The 17,749-nt window shown below is 36.9% G+C and overlaps 2 long non-coding RNA genes across 3 annotated transcripts in view; one reads left to right on the forward strand and one right to left on the reverse strand.

Annotated features, from left to right (window-relative positions):
• LOC141120928 (uncharacterized) overlaps window positions 1-17,749 on the reverse strand; it is a 251,647-nt gene that overhangs the window by 46,709 nt on the left and 187,189 nt on the right. The gene's annotated exons all lie outside the window — the stretch shown is intronic.
• On the forward strand, window positions 2,131-12,380 carry LOC141134879 (uncharacterized). Of its 2 annotated transcripts, XR_012243275.1 has the most exons (4): window positions 2,131-2,308; window positions 4,908-6,295; window positions 11,493-11,721; window positions 12,229-12,380. It is a non-coding gene; the product is annotated as an uncharacterized lncRNA (long non-coding RNA). The 2 variants fall into 2 exon arrangements; XR_012243273.1 differs by having other exon boundaries at window positions 2,132-2,308; window positions 11,493-12,380.

The raw sequence follows: 17,749 nt of genomic DNA on the forward strand, positions 1-17,749 counted from the left end.
TGTTTTATGCCAGGAGGGAGATAATGCTCCACTGGAAGTCGGCCGAACCCCCCACCTTCAAATCCTGGCAAAAGGCGGTGGATTCAGTGTTACCCCTGTATAAACTCACATATGAGAGTAGACAGTACCTGGCTAAATTCGACAAACTATGGTCTGGTCAGCATGGGTGGATGCGCGTGGGTGAGGGGCCAGAGTGGAGGGGGACCAGATGATGGATTCCCCCCCTGTTCGGTTGGGGGTTATTCATCCCCCCCCCCGCACACTGGGCACCACCCAATCATACCAAATAGAGACTAATTTTAACAAACTTGTTATGTACCTGGCGGCTTCCCCCCCCCCCCCGGGGAAAGTGACTGAACACCCTACTGAATTTGAGGGCGGGAATTATGCTTGGGAATTCACCGGTTGAGAAATGTTAGAAATGAAGGTATCATGAACTTGTAAGATGCTAATATCTGAAAATGGATATATTAGACTGACACTGTAACTACGAATACTTGAATGTCGAATGCTGAATATTGTAATGCTTATTTGTTAATAAAAAAACTTTTCTGTTAAAAAAAAAATATATATGTAATTAAGACAAGCCTTTATTGTGGATAGTGTGGGGAGACATTAGAACACTTGTCAGGTTTTTATTATTGGCTGTGCCCCCAATATGGAGAATCACCCTCTCTATCTATCCTGTTTACCATTATCACCGAGAGTGAAAAAAAATTCCCAAATTTTGGGTTGTCACCAGAACAGGAATAGAGGGGAAATCCCCTACTGTGATGTATCAGAGTGTTAAGCCGGGTACACATGGGCCGGCTTAACAGTGTATGTCGGTCTGTTTCGACAGAACCTGGCCATTTGGCAGGCTTCTGTTGGATGAGCATGCTGGAAAACCAGCAGCCGACCGACTCCTATCCTGATTGGCACAGAGCGCTGATCAGAGTGTTCTGGCAGGAGGTGGGGACATCCCCCTGTCACCTGTCAAAACACAACTTAGTGGGGGAGAATGCTGTACTCGTTCAACTCGCTGGTTGGATGGAAAAAACCTATAGTGTGTACCAGGCTTTTGTTCTCCCTCTCTGACAGCCACCAATTGCAGACCTAACCTATCAGCCAGTTCAATAGAAACTGACCAACATTGGCCCCAAGTGTAGGGCAACTGTTCCGACAACAGTCAGCCATTTGGCAGGCCAGTCCAACAGAAGCCAGCTTCTATCGAACAGGCGTGACTGAAAAAGATCTGCCGATTACCCAATGGCTGAGAGCGCTGACCGGTGTTTTCTGGTGGGGAGGAGCAGAACACAATAGTTCAGTGGAGGAGATTGCTGTACTAATATCGGATTGTTAGTACAGCGGCTCCTTCTGAGCTCTTCAGTTTTTTTTTCCTTCAGCCCGCTGGATTGAACGAGAAAAAAAAAAAAAAAAACTGCTAGTGTGTACCAGGCTTTACAAAGTTTAGTCCATCCTGCAGGTATCAAGCTCTGTGAGGTCTGCCTGCAGTGAATAACCTGGAAATCAGATAATGCAGACTTTCTTACTGTAGCACAGTTGCAGTGCTTTCTATAGAATATACTGTTGCACTTGTTTTCACTTGATGACTGGAGTGCTTTTTTAATTTTTTTTTAACTTACATGTGGCCATTTACCAGTTACCCCTTTGAGTAATTGGACCACAAAGGTGAAACAAATTAAGGATGAACATACTGTATATGCTGCTGTTGTCCAGGGGTACCTGTTCATGAAATATCCCTTGAATTATTAACACAGGGTGTACCCACAGTCAGTCACAAGAAATGGCCATAGTATAAATGAGCTGCATCCATCCACTGGCTGATTTAGGAAGATGATTGTGGCCATTCCTACAGGGTGCACATCATGGATCTTTTGAGGATATATATAAAAAAATCCATTGATCTCGATGAGAACTGTATGGCAACTCTCACCTTGCTTAAGGTATAATAGTGATTTCAGTTGCATTGCATTACTTCTTCCAGTGTAACAGCATTGCACCCACACACTTTTAATACATATACTATATTTGCCAGTCCTCAGTGCATGGCTTGTGTGTGTTACCATAATAACAAGTTGTTTGTTATGTGTCTTAGACTTTGGGGTGGTTCTATGACACCACATGCAATATCATCCTCCCCTCATCCCAGCCATTCCTGACTAGTGATCAGCATATGAAGAAGACCTCTGGGGTGATCCTGGAGGAGGAAGGTGATCTGCTTCTTATATAGGGGACACAGACGTGGCAGGATTGTCCTTCCAGCTTGTCATTTTCTATGGAGGAGTTCGCAGAGCTGGCTCAGTGGGTAAGACATCTGGTTCTGCTCCATTGTGAGCCCATACTCCTGATGTACTACAAGTGTTATATTCTCTGTATGGGCCGAAGATCAGGGACACAATGCGTGTAAATGTTACATATTACATGAATTGAAAATAAATGTTTCCCCCCTGGGACATTTATCTAAAAACAGTCCTGACCAAGAAATATCCATTATTGATGCAAGACGGCTGACCAGGATAATATTGTTAGAGTTGTATGATCAAGCGAGAAATCTTTGATTTTAATTGTTTCTTTTTTTTTTCATTTTTTCTAAACATATTAAAGGTTCGGAAGAATCCATGCTAGAGATTATGATAACAAAGACAACAGTATTTTCCGTCTTTACAATGATAATGATATTAATAATAATTATAATTAATAAATATGATGATGATAATAATAATAATAATAATAATAATAATAATAATAATAATAATAATAATAATAATTCTTATTATTATCATTATTATTATTGATATATATTTTATTATTATCATTATTATATTTAGATGATAGCTTGTTAAACACAGCTGTCTTTAGTTCCGTATTTTCCCTTGTGTAGCTGCTCCAAAATTATATCGAAACGTTTAAATTTCTTTGATATTTATAGTTTTTATTTTTTTATTTTTCTTAATCCAAGCATGTCTTCTCTTTTCTATTTCACCAACCTTCTTTTGTCTTTCTGTTTTATTGTCTCATTGTATTCTTTTGTTTCTTAATTGTTCGTTGTATTCTCCCTCTTCCGAATAACAAGTTCTAACATACCAATGTAACATATCATAAATTAAGAAATATAATAATATAACAACAACAACAATAATAATAATCCTCAAAAAATGCAGGAAGGTATTGGAGAAATTGAAGAAACTGAAACAAACGAACCCATGAATTAGAAAAATAATGGTACACCATACTATAATCATAAAGAAAAAGCAGACAGTTTGTTAATTAGAAATTGCTGTAATAAATGTAACAATAAAAAATTGTGAACCAACTGGGATAAACCTTTTTAATTCTAATCGATTTGAAAATAATTTGATAACTGCAATTTATACAAGCCAGCTTCATATTTCAGCCTTTCGTTGTAGACTTGCTAGATTTGGTTTTAGGAGAATATATTGCTCTTTCATGAAGAAAACGAAAGCAAAGTCAGGCAAGATTTTCCAGGAGTTCTTCTATGTATCATATGACTGAAGAGGGATAGCCAGGATCCGACACAGGTCTGGGGGCTGCTCTACAACTCTACCCAGTCTTTACTAGATGGGAGATGGTGGGAGCATGGAAGACATCAATATGCACTGCTACAAGGGGGCAAAATTATCATGTCTGTCAATGAGACTGTATATATATATATATATATATATATATATATATAAAATTTGAGAAAGAGTATTTAAATATATATATATATATATATATATATATATATATATATATATATAATATATCTAATTTACCAAAGCAGTTAAGAATCTTTAAAATTGTTTGACTATTTCAACTTCAATAATCTAATCCTGCAGATGATAAACTCACAGGATTGGATCTGAAACACTGGAGCTGGAAACGTTCACGTAAAAAAAAAAAAAAAAGGAGTGAAGATATACTTCAATTATCCACTCATGTGCAGATGAAATAAATATATATAAGAATTTGCTCAAGGCATGAGTGGATAACTGAAGTGAATCTTCACTTTTTTTTGAGGGAGTGAGCATTCTCCTTTAATAAATCAGTCTGAATAAATGGTACGGAAATTCCATGTAAATTTTCAACCCTGCGAAATGCTAATTCCTATTTACCTATTTCATCTGCACATGATTAGTTAAATTGAAGTTGCATTTTCACACAACTTTGAAGATTCTCAACTACTTAATATATATAGATATATCTATATAGATATATATAGATATATCTATATATATCTATATAGATATATAATGTTTTGTTATTTTTTGTGTTCGTGTGTATTTATATATTTTTTTTATAACATTCACACATATTTACAAGGAGAAAAAGACGATCTGTTAACTACTGTATATATACAGTAGTTACTGTAAATATACTGTAAAAAATAACGAAAACAAAAATAATAGAAAAAATCTATATTATTAAAAAAAATAATCTTAATCTATCTATCTATCTATCTATCTATCTATCTATCTATCTATCTATCTATCTATCTAGATATCTATCTATCTATATATATAGATATCTATCTATCTATCTATCTATCTATCTATCTATCTATCTATCTATCTATCTATCTATCTATCTATCTATATATTAGATATCGATATCTAATATATATATATATATATATATATATATATATATATATATATATATATATATTTTTTTTTTAATATATATATATATATATATATATATATATATATATATATATATATATATATATATATATATATATATATATATATAATAGTTATTATTATTTTTTTCTAATATTATATTTTAATATAATTATAATTTAATGTTATTATTTTCTCTCTCTCTCTCTCTCTCTCTCTCTCTCTCTCTCTCTAATTTATACATATTATATAAAAACATTATAAATATAATCATATTAGATCCTTTATCTAACACGTAGGGTGACAGATAAACACAACTGCCCCTAACATCATCAATATATATGATTTCGGCATTCTGTATATTGGAAAGGAATTTGGCAGATCAATCATCTAATCGCAGGTTATAGGGGAGGGTACAGAACACATAGAAACACCCACACACCAATGGGCACCAGACTTTACTCCAAACATGATCTTTGGCCCCATTTCTGCAGTTCTTAGCTAATATAATTTAGCCTACAACACTTTTCATACAAGGACACTGCAGCCAGAGCCTAGAGGAGCGCAGTGTATCTGCTGGGCTGCTGTGTGCCAGTCAGCTGCGCCCCCTACTGGTCACGTCCCATTGATGGAATACTTTCATTTACTGCATTTGCACAGCACTGAGCACACCTCTGTTTGTTTACCTTGCTGCTGAAAAAATGATCAGTGGTATAAAAGGCTTATATTACAAAGTCAGGCCAGCTGATAACTTTGCTAAACAACTGGTTGTTTCTGAGTGAGCAAAAGACCAAGCAATACATCAGCTTGTTTGTTCATTGTCTTTATTATGTGTTTATTACTGTGGGTATTGCAGCCAAGTCCTTCACAATAATCAGGATAACAGTGATCTGATCACTCTCATAAATATAGTCATCAAAAATAAATGAAAAATAAATATAAACATGAAAAAACAAATACAAAAAAAGAAAAATAATGAAAAAAAAAAAATTAAAGTGTAGGCACAAATGAACTGATTTACTAAAATTGGGGAGTGCAAAATCTAGTGCAGCTTTTTTTTTTTTTTTTTGATGAACAAACTGATTGGCTATCATGCACAGCTACACCAGATTTCACCCTCTCCAGTTTCAGTAAATCAACCCCTCAGTGTTCATCTTTTTTATTTTGTGTTTGGATACTTGACTGGCATAAAAATGAAAATCCCAATAAAAGGCAATGAAGATTTAGCTGCTCTGACAATATTGTCAATGCAGGTTAACAGGGATTAATTCATGTAAGTAATTCATGTAAGTAAAGGTCATACAAATCTCCATCACCCCCAAAAGACTTCTGATCTTAGATTTAAAAAAAAAAAAAAAAAAAAGGTCCTTTTTGCTGCAATAGTTGACAGGAAGCTAAAAGGATTAGTCACATTCCACAAAGGATAATTTTTTATTTGCATCGTTAAAAAAAAAGAAAAAAAAAGCTTTGGGGTCTGTACACTTGAACGGACCTTTATGAGCTCCAATGGTGTCACTTGTGCCCTGTACATATCCACAGACATAACAATGCCCAGCTAGTGACATGTACTGCCACTGGCCAATCAGAGCTCAGCAGCCACTCACTGGCGAGAAATACGTTGCTTTAATTTGTGGTGGTGGAAGAACAAAAATCCTGAAAACCTTAAGGTAAGATTCCTTCTTTTTAAATTTTACTTTACAAGTTGGTATTAGAAAATGATATTATGAAGGTATATTCATAATCATTTGGGTTGATTTACTAAGGGTGTTGAGAATGCCACTTAGCAAAGTGAATGTTCAGTTTCCAAGAACATTTTGAATTAACTTAGTGAATGAGGTGAAGCTGGTCTGACTTCTATCATCCAATCATGTGTAAGCAAAAATCCTGTTTTTTTTTCTTTTTAATTTTCCTTGCATGTGATTGGGTATTTTTGGAAGTTTATATATATTTTTTACCGAATTCAAAGCGAGTGAAAATTCCCTTAGCAAAGTGAAAAAGCTCTAGTCCTTTAAGTCTCATAAAATATCTGGCCATGTGCAGGGGAAAAAAAGATTTTTGCCTGAAAATGATTGAACAATTAAAGTGAACACATCTTCATTCACTCTGCCAACCGAATTATGTTCACCTTAGTAAATAAACCCCAATAAATCAAATGTATTTTCTATACGGCAATACAATCACATAATAACCAATCTGTACAAAATATAAAACTTTTTATTTGTTGTACTCCTATTTGAACCTGGATGATATTAGGAATTCAATCACTTCAATTGTTTGTAGAAAAATGTAAAACTACTGAGAAATAAAACCAAGGAAATACAGCATGATATTTTATACTGCTTTTAAGTCTTCCACATTAGAAAATCAGGTAAGAAAAATTAGTATTGTATAATTGATGGAAACAAAATAGAAATTGTTTTTGCTTTCTGGTTTATTTAATTTTGAATACCCAACAGTGGAAAATCAGCTATTTCCACATGTTTCATTCTAAAAGGAATCTATCATGAGCAAAAGCACATACATGTACATGGCCGTAAGAATTTTACTGATCATATATGTAAGGTTTTTCTGAAACAGAAGTTCCCGTCTAAATAACCAGTAAAATTCTTGGCTTTAGATACATTCTTTAAATATGAAAAATTGTTTTTCTACATCCTTTTAATAACAGGATGCACATTTTGCATATACGTATATGCATATACATGCATTTACACCTGTAAGCTTAAAGTGCAGGCTCTGATGCCAATTATTTTTATTTTTTGGTTACAAATGTGATCGCAGTGCATGTTTACATACCTGTATCCATGCCGTCATTGAAAATAACGCACCTACATTCAGATCCGTAAACAAAAAATGCTTTGAAACTAGATTTTTTAATCCTGCGTGATAAAGCCTTAGATGTGCAGCAACTCACAAAATAACATATTTTGTGACAAATCTGTCAGCATATATTTAATGCTACAGTGTAAAAATAAACCCACACTGGGCACAGCCATGCTGAATAATTATATGCAGTGTTCAAGCATTGAGCACCTCTGAGAACTCACAACAAATGGAGTGATCTACAGAAGCTCTACATATTTGATTGTTCAATGCTGATTACTAAGCGTTTGCAGGATAAAAAGTAACTTTTTTTTTTTAAATAAAGGAGTAGAGGTTGCTCACCTAGCAAAGTTAATATCAGTAACTATTTTCTATTTAAATTCCCGATGAGAAATAATAAAATAAACAAACAGGATTTTCCCTAGCACATCATTGGGCATTTGAAGTGAACACACATTTCTAGTGATATACTAACATTATATAAGAGTTGATTTACTAAAACTGGAGGGTGCAAAATCTGGTGCAGCTGTTCATGGTAGCCAATCAGCTTCTAACTTCAGCTTGTTCAGTTAAGCTTTAATAAAAAAAAATGGAAGCTGATTGGTTTCTATGCAGAGCTGCACCAGATTTTGCACTCTCCAGTTTTAGTAAAGCAACCCCTATAGCCAAAAATGTAAAAATTCTCCCTCCCTTGCCGCTTCCAGAGAGCTCACCTAGGTGAGCTTGATGTCACTGCTCTCCTGGGATCCTAGAAACTAAAGGTCGCACATAATGCAAGAAATAATTTTTCGTTCTAATATTTTTTTTTTACATAAAAAATAAAAAAATCATTTAAAAAAGTTCTAATTCATTTTTTTTACACTTTAACTGTAATTCTCTTGTGCATTATTGGGTATGTAATATGAACACTTCTCTATTCCTTTAGTAAAACAATTTCCCCAATTTCTTTAGTGCCTGAAATCTTGCTTCCCGTGAGACAGATATGCTTTAATTTCTTAAATCTTAGAAACTGCAGATAAATGTTCCATATTCCAAGAATGAATGTATATTATAAACTTGGCATAAACATGTAACTTGATCTAATTAGTGAAAGGCTGCCACTTTAAAGGAGCTCTTTTATTGGTGTCAAGTTCCCTTCAATTACACTACTGATCCTTTTTCAAGCAATATAATGAAGACAATATATACGAGAGAAAAGCCAGCAACTCCAAAGTGCTTGTTACAAAACTTTATTGGCTACATATGAGCATTAAAAAGCAAACAGTTGACGCGTTTCATCAAAGGGTTTTAATCCTTCCTGTTTGACAAAGATCTAGTACACAGCATAAATTCTCCCTAATTATAAAAACAAAGGTTGAAAATATTAGTAACACTATGAATTGTTAAAATAGAGATAATACATGGCAATATTACATCTGTAATGACATTATTGCACATCCATTTTAACAATGAAAAAAAAAATTTAAAGACACAGGTCTCAGGAAAAAAATATAAAACTTCTAAAGACTAAAGGGGTTAATTTACTGAAAGACTAAAGCATGTTCACTTTGCAAAGTGAATGTTCACTTAAAGCTTAAGCTTAGAAAGAATCTCTATAGCTTTAGTGAGCTAACTTACCTGTAATGAAGGATATCCCATGTCATGCAGGCAGCTGGATCCTGTAAAATCTTTTATGCAGGAAAGGGTTAATAGATTTGGGTCTTCTGCGACACTGCTGTAAAAAATGTCCTTATGAGGACCCGCCCCCTCCTTCCTCCTCATATATTGAGAAACGTTCTAGCTTTTACTGCATGTAACATGTTCTGTGAATGGGGGAGAGAATCCTTTGACTTTAGACTCTTCCCCATTCACAGACAGCGAAAGATATTAAAAAATATTTTTCAGTGGAGAAGGTGGGGGTAGGTCCTCATCAAGAACTTTTTTTTTTACAGCAGCTTCACAGAAGACCCACAGCTATTGTCTTCTGCAGCACAAGAGGACAGGCTGTCCCTGCACAGAAGATCCAGCTGCCTGCACAATGTGGGACGTTCTTCATTACAGGAAAGTTAGTCTTAAATCTATAGAGAATGTTTTTTAGCCAAAGTTCAGCTTTAACTTAGTGAATGAAGTGAGAAGTTGTGTTTACTTCAAACATCCAATCCAGTTTTTTATAAAAAGTTCCCTTTAACACGATTCATACCTTACTTACATGATTCATATCTTATTTACTAAGATACTGTAAGTGAACACATACTTTGTAAAGCTTAATTTGGCAAGTGGATTTATTCTACTCATATCAATTATGTAGGCAGTTAGAGCAGCCATAGATGTCACCAAATCTGAACAATATAGACATGTGCACTAAAAAGTTGGCTTGTTGGTTCACAAACCCCAGCCATAACTACCCTGTTTCCCGAAAATAAGACCTAGCATGATTGTCGGCGATGGCTGCAATATAAGCCCTACCCCCCAAATAAGCCCTAGTTAAAGTCCTTGTAGGTCTTATTTTCAGGGTAGGGCTTATTTTCAGGGAAACAGAGTAGGGCTTATTTGGGGGGATGGGACTTATATTGCAGCCATCACTGACAATCACGCTAGGTCTTATTTTCGGAAAAACAGGGTATGTGTGATCGGGTCCCATAGCAAACCCCCTGCCTCTGTAATCTGAAAAATCAATTGCTCTACTGCTACAGAAAATGTATTGCATTCTTAGCAATTGTATAATGGTTCCCAAACTATATACCGTGTACTTTATTTTATTCAAATTATTTATCCAATGTTATTGCAACCCTCATTAATCACTGTGCCAGGCAGCACTGGGCTCCCAATGCATCCAGACCCAATAACATTTACTTGGTTTACTGTAGCTACAAATGATTGTCTTAAAGGTTTACTAAACCCACAACAGTAAAATCAGTCTGTATTTGCAGTATAGTATATTTGTTATACTTACTGTGGAACCTAAGGGGTTAATCCTCCGCATTGTGTAAAAAATATGTTTGATCCTGGCTTCTCTGTTCCTCCCCTTCTTCCATCACCCCCAATCCATCTCCTGATAGTACAGAGCTTGGGGGACATTCTGCATATGTTCAGTTTGGTGTGTATTGCTAGAAAGTTCTTTTTTTTTTAAGCCTCATAGGACAGTCAGAGGAGAATGAAAACTCCTCCTACAAACTTTAACCAGACACTGATAGAAGTCATAAGACTTCTATATACTGCTGATGAGAAAAGGTATTTAGCAGTTTATATTTACTAAAATAATTGCATGTCCATGTTCTGTGTACTGTGGGAGACCAAATATAGTGAATACAGTTCCTGAGTTTAGCAACACTTTAGTAAATCCATCTCATAGTGCCAATGTGAGGCAGACATACACAACTGGAGGAGACCTACAGACTCAGGTCTGGTCACTATGGAATAGAAATAGATATATGTCTTCTCAAATCCAAATAGCTTATATATTTACCAAATAAGGTGCTAAGTGATGTTACCGCATCTAAACAATAAAAATTCTGATTTAGCCCTTTTCACACTGCTATACATCCTTACAGATTTCTGCAAAGTGCCAAATACTTACTTGCTTATATGGAATAATGGATTTATAGTGCAGACTTATACAGGTGGAGGAGAGCTCTCCACATAAATCAACACAAACAACCTATTAAATCAATAAATCCTTTAAATTTAGCCATTTAAGACCTAATATTATAAGTCTGTGTTACAATTACAGTGATCTTGATTTATATGGAACAGTTTTTTCTTTTGCGCTTGCGCAACTCAGTGTGCATTCCAAAGAAGACTCCGAGTAGGCAGGTAGGTTTCTTTTATTGCAGAAAATACACTGCATGTCTCGTCTGCTCGCAGTTTTTGAAAGTGGGACTTTGGTTACGCTTTGACACTCCCAACGGTGTTAAAAAGAAAATACCAGCAGAAATGTCATTTCCTGCTCATGAGGCTGGTTTACTGCATTTCTCAGCAGGTTTTATTTTATAGAACTGGGAATCATTCAAATATCATAGTAGGTAGGGGCTCTCTTTATTAGTTTTCTTGCTTTTTTTTCAGCATCAAGAATTACATGGAATGACCGATCTCAGTATCTGCAGAACAGAAGCAGGAAAAATCTGCAATGAAGTTCCCTAAAATATTTGTAATATACAGGTGTATGACTGACCTGGTGTGGATTGTTTTACTTCACCACAAGAGGAACTGAGGGCAAAGCTGGGTCTACAGAATTCTGGCACAAGTTCAGGGAACAAAAATAGAATTGACTACAAATTAAGAGAAAAATTAGGTATATTCAAAATTTCTTCTTTGATAAATTGAACCTAATAGCAGTTTTAGTCCCTTCATGGCAACAAACATACTTCAAATATCCTCCATGATGTAGAACAGGTAGGTAAAGAGTCTACATATGCAGACAAGAATGAAACAGGTAATAAATGCAACCTACACATTATGAAGAATATGGAAGTGAACGTGATGCAGATCATTTTCAGAGTCTTTTTTGTCTTTTTGAACTGACTACGTTTCTAACAACCAATAAAATAAGCTAAACCTCTTATTTTGTTTTAATCTAGCACTTGAAATGTCCAATGACTTAGAAAACTTGTTGGAGGATGGAGATAGGATATCCTATTATAATAATTATAATTGTTCCCAGCAGTTCTCTTTCTCTTTTATGACCTCTTTTCCTTTCTTTATGTTCCCCTCCCACTCTCGCCCTTACTTTCCTTTTCCCATTTTCCTTTTTTATTTGATTTGGTTTCCCTTTTCTTTTTTTTCTCATTCCCCCATATAGTTTTATCATGAACAACAAGGATCTTCGGCTTGGAAAACTCCTCGCAATAGATGACAGGCATCAACCCTTATAATACGTTGTTTGCTAATGGGAGTCAAGCTATGGGCGATAGCCATCGTTCTGTCTCATTACCCTTGTCTACTAATGGTTGTCACTAAAGTTAAAATTTTAATGTTGTTCTTTGTGATATTTGTGGTATTGACAATAAACACATTTTCATCCCTATAATAATTATAATTGGAGCGCTACCTTGCAGGAGCTGCTTGGTATGTATATTGGGTTCTCTGTTCTTTTTGCCTCAACTCTGTGAACAACCTTGGCCCCTCTGACACACCCTGTTAATAGTTGTTGCAAACAGTTATGGGAGCACAAATATCAACATCCTGCACACAACTATGTTCCAGTACCAGGAAATAAGCACCAGATGGGTTATTGGTAAACACAGTAGATATACTATCAAAGTTTAAGACGAACGGCAACATATACATAGATGAGCAGGTAGAAGAATTAATTTTACTCACTTTACGCTAATTATTAGAATTTCTAGGCTTTAGCAGCTTAGGATAGAACACTGCACCAAATGAGAAAAGTCAACACAGCGGTTAACGGTGATAGCAATAATGATCCCACAGCAACTCCTCTGCAACCAGTAGTCTATACCTATTTCAGAATGCACTCTATTTGAATAACTATGATGGTATATGAAGCTTCCTAAAGAGATACCTCTAACTATGGGCAATCGTGGCATAGTTCTGGTGAAACAGTTGATTGGTAGACAGCTCTTAGCTCTAAACCTTCAGCTAACTAGTGTTAGGGCCCAGTCTTTAAGGTGGTGCACATAAGTACAGTCCCTTTGAGGTCCGCATGCAGTAGATGAAGTCTACATGCTGAGTAGATTATTAGTCCCTATACACTCCAGCAATGATAAATCAGCTTGTAGTCCCCCCCCCCCCCCCGCTGGTCAGAGGCAGACACTGTTAGTTAATTCGGCATGACAGTCCTGTGGGGGTGCCCAGAGATCAACTGCAGCATAGTGTCCTAAATTGCTCCCTCTCTCTCTAGCCAACACCTGGCTACAAAATGAAATTATAAATGAAAAAAAATATATAATATTAATACAGGAATAAATGGTTTGTTTGTTCAAAAGTTAAATTTCTTGAGGAATAAAGGCATATGACAGTTTCTACTATCTCCTGGAGAAGTCGCAGTGAGAAATCTGCACTTTCATTCTCAGGTAGATATTTGCGGTATTACAAGAGGAGTCCCACTCACCCATTTAATATAGTTTACGCTATGGGAAATGCAACAGGGGGAGTGGGAATACCACAAGATGGACAGAAATACCAAGTCCTTTTTTTCTTTGAAGTCCCCAGTACACCCATGGTTATTTGCACACAACAAAGTTGATTTACTAAAACTGGAGAGTGCAAAATCTGGTGCAGCCCTGCAGAGAAACCAATCATATTCCATTTTTTTTGTCAAAGCTTAATTGAACAAGTTCAACAACACCAGATTTTCCACTCTCCAGTTTTAGTAAATCAACCCCAACGTGCAATTTTGGGTGGACTCACCCTATAAGTGTTAAAAAGGAATCCCTGAATTGTACTCCTGCATCTTTATGAAAGATACTCTTGTAGGTGGGGCCTGAGTTACTGTATTTGCACATAGTTTATAGCATACTGATGTCTTTTATATAAATCATGCACAGTTTGGTTGCAGCAACAGATTATTCTTATTAAACTATTCTTCAGTACCAATATAAGCAATCAATATCATATGCACTCTCAGTGTTTACAGAATATGTCACCGGAGGACAGCTTCTGTTACCAGGGGTAGTGTCCCTTCTTTGAATAGGCACAGGATGCTTCTGCAGTTTGCACTGGCTCTACACCTTTGCACTGCTTACCAGAGTGTCTGAAGTAAAGAAGGAGTCTTCTCTGAGCTATCCCTCCTTGCCAGGAACCTGACCCTGTGCTAAGCACTGTCCCTCACAAGCAGGTTCCTCTCTCTACCACACACTCACCAGAAGCCCACCAAAATGAAGTGGAGTCACTTAGATGGCCACCAAAATCTGCTAAGGGTTCAGTGTCTAATCAGACTACCTTCCTCTGTCAAGGTACTTTTTCTGAATCCCTAAGGGACCGATTTCCTTATGGGACTCACCTTCCTATAAAAAAATGGCACTGGGTCACTTACAGGTTGGAAGGCTAACTGCACCTACCTACACTCTAGCTCAGCCTTTCTCAACCTTTTCAACATAGAGGTACACTTGAAATACCTTTCTGGTCTCAGAATGCCTTCTAAAAATTTCTATATCTATAACTCCTATACCTCATGCTACATTAGTGTGACGGCACTTGTCATCATTTGGAAGAATTACTCCCTTACAGATAGCTAAAAAGATCAATAGTGGGAACTTATCTGAGAGGCAAAAGGTACTCATTGCTCAAGGAACACCTAGCAACCTCTGGAGGAACCCTGGTTTAGAAACCCAGGTTGACAAATTTAATGGGGAGTCAGAGTGTTTGTATCATAAAATTAGTGCAGTTCAGTATGTCTGCACAGAAAAATATGTGTTATTTCAATTATGTGCATTATTTATTTTTTAAATAACCCCTTTGCTGCCAGGTCTGTACATCCTACAGACCTGACAGTGGGGGGTTTCACACACAATCCAGTGACTGCAGCCACTGGGATTTTGTGTAAAACTCACAGGTAGACTCCTGCTTCTACACTCTCCTAGTACCAGCGCCCCCCCACCCCCGTGTGTTCGCCCACGTTCGCATGTATTCCGGGCTCTGCTTGCCCATCTGCGGGCTCGGGAACGACATGGTGGGTCAAGGGGAGGGAGAAGAATGGACACACATCCGCTCCCCTCCCCTCTGAAAAGCGTGTGTATGATGTCAATTCCGGGTCACCCAGTCACTTTCCCCAGCTAGCATAGCCTTGAAGGGATGTATTGCAATGCAATGTGCATTTCAATACATTCAGTGGAGCCTAGAAAAGACATGCAGGGTCTTTTAGACAACCTGTCACCTAAAAATCATCACGTAGAGGACTTTTTGTCCCCTTTGTGATAAAAAAAAGTTATTAAAAAAATAAATATTTTTTTTTGCAAAAAATAGTTATATCAAAGCACATAAAATCCCCCCCCACCCCCAAATTTTTTAGGTCCTCCGCTTGCACATATGCTCACGTACAAACACAAATGCACACGTTGGGCGTGTCGACACGTGACAACGTCAATTGCGATACACATGTTACATATCTCCACACGCTTGTGATTGAGAGCAATAATTCTAGCACAAGACCTCCTCCGTAATGCCGTGTACACACGAGTGGACTTCCCGGCATACTTGGTCCGGCGGACCAGACTCTGTCGGACAATTCGATCGTGTGTGGGCTCCAGCAGACTTTTCTTTTCCCAAAAGTCCGATGGACCTAGAAATAAAACATGTTTCTAATCTTTCTGACGGACTCGAATCCGGTCGAAAAATCCGCTTGTCTGTAATCTAGTCCGACGGACTAAAACCGACGCTAGGGCAGCTATTGGCTACTGGCTATCAACCTCCTTATTTTAGTCCGGTCGTACGTCATCACATACGAATCCGTCGGACTTTGTGATCGTGTGTGTCTAAGTCCGTTCGTTTGAAAGTCCGGCGGAACTACGCTGCAAAGTCCGTCGGAAAGACTGTCTGACCTAGTCCGTCGAAAAGTCCGCTCGTGTGTATGCGGTATAACACTAAACTAATGACCTATAGGGGGCTTTTGAAGCGTTGCCTTTAGAAAATATAGGGTACTAAAATTTATCACCATTTCATAGGCGCACACAAATTTAAAGTTTGACATGTTGGGTATCTATTTACTTGGTGCAACCTCATCTTTTATCTTTTACCAGAAATTTGGGTTGTTTATTGGGTATGTTTGCCCTAAAATTCACTTGTGTGTTTTTTACTGAAATTTTGTGGTAATATTGTGTAAACATAAAAAAAATGAACTACCAGCATTTTATTCTGTAGGGCGTCTGCTTTCAGAAAACATATAATGTTTTTGGTTTTCTGTAATCTTCAGGCCTAAAACAATTTTTTAACCTCCCTGGCGGTTTTCCCGAGTGTGGCTCGGGGTTAAAATTCAGTCCCATTAGCGGTAGCCCCGAGCCACACTCGGGATTACATCGCAGGATCCTGGTGTGGCTTTACTTACCTTGTCCCCGGGATCCTGCGATGTCCCCCGCTGTGTCTGCGGGCTCTGTCTCCTCTGAAGCCTCTCCGTGCCAGGCTCCGTTCCTTGCGAGCGTCGCGACGCACGGGGGCGGAGCCTGGCAGCAAATTCAAAAAATTGTAAAAATCAAAACACATACAGTACTGTATTCTTACAGATTACAGTACTGTATGAAATGATTTCACATCCCTTTTGTCCCCAGTGCTTTGGCCCATGCCCTGCATGCAGTTTTATGTTATATATACTGTTCTTTCTGCCTGGAAACTTGAGATTGTCCATAGCAACCAAAAAGTGTCCCTTTACTTCAAAAGTGGCTTTAGACCAGCTAGAAAACAGCGATAGTAAATTAGAACACTTGCAGAATTGAGCGATAGTGAATCGTGGGGAAATTTATTTTATTTTTTTTTTTTATTATTTATTTTTATTTATTATATTATAATTTATGTTTTTGTGTTTCAAACTTTATCATACCCGGGATATCTACTAGACTCTTGTTTGGACAGATTTAAGTGTGTTATTGTTAAGAATTACAGACCTACAATATAAAACGCCAAATTTCCATGCAAAATAATTGTACCGCTTTCAGCACCTAAAATCCGAAAGAATCATACCGCCAGGGAGGTTAAACATGTGAGCAAAAAAAAAAATGCAAAAATGATGCTGGCAGTGAAAGGGTTAAACAATGTGTAGGGATTTGTTTAGCCGCAAATTGTGTGCTGTATAAGTTTATCCTATCCGACTTACATGTTCATCGGTTCAAACCTTTTCCTGAAACTTGCTTTGAGCTGATGTGCTAACATTTTGGATCCTGCGCTTTAAATATGTGAACTTTTGCCACGATGTACAAATTAATCATTTTAACCATCGTGAGAGGTCGTGATATGCATTTTTATTTTGAGCAAGCTTGTATACAAAAACAAAGGCTGCAGAGAACATGTTAAACTTATAAAAATACCCAGGACACCAGGGGAGCAGCTAAACAAACAAAAACATCTAGAGAAACATTGTGACTGGGCCATGATATAAATAGAGCGATGATTGTGTGACTACAAAGGAACGCATCGTTTTTTTAAGCAGCTGTACTATATAAATAAATAAATGAAAAAAAACATATTTTTTTAATGTGAAATACGTGTGAAAATATGCTCTATGGCAGTCCTCTCAATATGCTGTTGAACTAGAAGCAAGGAATACGTTTCCTTTACAGATTTCAGCTATCCTTCCACAAAAAAAATAATTTGGTGGTGTCTGAGGCCTAGTAAGAACAAGCTGTATTCTCTCACAACACTCTGTTTTTTTT

The sequence above is a fragment of the Aquarana catesbeiana genome, linkage group LG01 (genome assembly GCF_042186555.1).
Source record: "Aquarana catesbeiana isolate 2022-GZ linkage group LG01, ASM4218655v1, whole genome shotgun sequence".
Lineage (NCBI taxonomy): Eukaryota > Metazoa > Chordata > Amphibia > Anura > Ranidae > Aquarana > Aquarana catesbeiana.